Source organism: Tupaia chinensis, unplaced genomic scaffold (assembly GCF_000334495.1).
Source record: "Tupaia chinensis unplaced genomic scaffold, TupChi_1.0 Scaffold143922_1, whole genome shotgun sequence".
Classification (NCBI taxonomy): domain Eukaryota; kingdom Metazoa; phylum Chordata; class Mammalia; order Scandentia; family Tupaiidae; genus Tupaia; species Tupaia belangeri.
Window position 1 is genome coordinate 183,686 of NW_006203773.1, and position 2,054 is coordinate 185,739.

General features: G+C 36.0%; 1 non-coding gene across 1 annotated transcript; it reads left to right on the forward strand.

Moving 5' to 3' along the window:
* Positions 1 to 1,573: 1,573 nt before the first annotated feature.
* LOC114005517 (U6 spliceosomal RNA) lies at positions 1,574 to 1,680 on the forward strand. The gene has a single exon (XR_003547363.1). It is a non-coding gene; the product is annotated as a U6 spliceosomal RNA (small nuclear RNA).
* Positions 1,681 to 2,054: the final 374 nt, after the last annotated feature.

Below are 2,054 nucleotides of genomic sequence, written 5' to 3' on the forward strand. Positions count from 1 at the left end.
CCCCCTTTTTCCCCCCCCAAGGCACAGGTGCCCCCAAAAAAAAAAAAAAAAAAAAAAAAAAAAAAAAAAACCTTAAAAAAATAATCTGAAAAAGATTGAAATTAACCAAGGTATCTTCTCTATCCACAATGAAATGAAGCTAGAGATCAAAACAGAAAAAAATGCAAATTTTACAAAGACTTAGAAATTAACCAATTTCCAAGCAACCTATGAATCAAAGAAGAAAGTGCTAGAGAAATTAGAAAATACCTTGAGAACAATGAAATGAAAGCACAATCTATCCAAATTTAAGGGGTGCATCGAAAGCAGTGCTCAGATGGAAATTTATACCTGTAAATGCCAACATTAAAAATGAAGAAAGAAGGACCAGCAGATAGTGTAATGGTTATGTTGCTGGACTCCCACGTAGTCTACCATGGTTCAAGTCTTGGACCTGGTGGCTTAAAACTCACATTGAGCACATGTCTGTGTGTGCCCAAAATCCCAAAAGGAGAAGGGAAAAGAAGAGATTGTAGTGTGGTCATTTCCCCTGGGGGTTGATTTTTCACTTTCTGTCTCTCTGGTGAACACATGTGCCTTAAAACAAAAATAAAAAATCTCTCTCTCTTAAAAGATGAAGAAGAAGGAAGAAAAGAAGAAGAAGAAGTAAAGAAAGAAGAAAGACATGGGAAAGCCATTGTACCTTTGTTCTCTCTACTTACACCTCTTCCATCACTCACTTCCATTCACTCGGTTAAACTGCTACAATGCTTTAAGTCTCCTCCACCTATCCTCAAACTAGGCCAAGGCACCAAGATCTCTGTTCTCTTAGCATCCCATCCTTTCCCTTTATAAAATTTACTGCAGCTTATAATTACTCATTAATTTATGCCTGTTTAATATCTGTCTTTTATATTAGACCATAGGTTTCATAAATAATAGCCAAGTCTTCGTTCACCCAAGAGCTAGCAGAGCATGTAGGAGACACTCAATAAAAAATTGCAGAATGGATAAATAAATGAGGCTCAAAAACTAAAGAGGAGAAGGGATTTTTGTGTTATCATCCCCCCTGGGGGTGCTTTTCTTTCTTTCTCTCTCTCTCTCTCTCACACATGCACCCTATAGAAAAAACTAAGTAAAATCAAATAAAGATCAAAAACTGTAAAGTTGAAAAAGAGCACACTAAACTGAAAGCCAGAAGAAGGAAGGAGATAATAAAGATTAGAGCATAAATAACTGAAATAAAGAAAAGAAGCTATTTGTAACCCAATTGTGAGGTGGGGAGAAGGAACAAAGTTTTCAGACATTATTCTGTTATCAGGACTGTTTGTACAATAGCTCCATATAATACAGAAAACAACTTTATGAAATAGGTATGCCATAACCATTTTATAGAGGAAAACACTGTGGCTCAAAGATATTTTAAAAGTTGTCCAAGATCAGACAGTAAGTTATCATGCTAAATTAATATCTAGGTACATTACAGTCAAAAGTTCTTTCTTTAGACTAGCAGCTGGAAAGATATAATGGAAGAGATATTTCGAGGGGGAAAACAGAAATATAATTGAAAAGACATAATGAGAAATGAGATGTGGTGCTTGCTTCAGCAGCACATACACTAAAATTGGAACGATACAGAGAAGATTAGCATGACCCGTGCACAAGGATGACACGCAAATTCGTGAAGCGTTCCATATTTTTATCTGAATGATACCATAAATGAAATGGACTTAACAGACATCTATAGAACTTTCCATCCAAAAACCATGAGATACACTTTTTTCTCACCCCTACATGGAACCTTTTCGAAGATTGACCACATCATAGGGCACAAAGCAAGCCTCTACAGATTCAAAGGCATAGAAACTATTCCCAGCATCTTCACTGACCATGATGGAATTAAACTTGAGTTTAATTTCAAGAGAAATCCTCAAAAATACTCATATACATGGAAACTAAATAACCTACTCCTGAATGACTCCACAGCTACTGATGAAATAAAGTCCAAAATCAAAAGATTCATGGAAGCTAATGACAATGAGGACACGAGTTTCCATAATCTTTGGGACACTGCA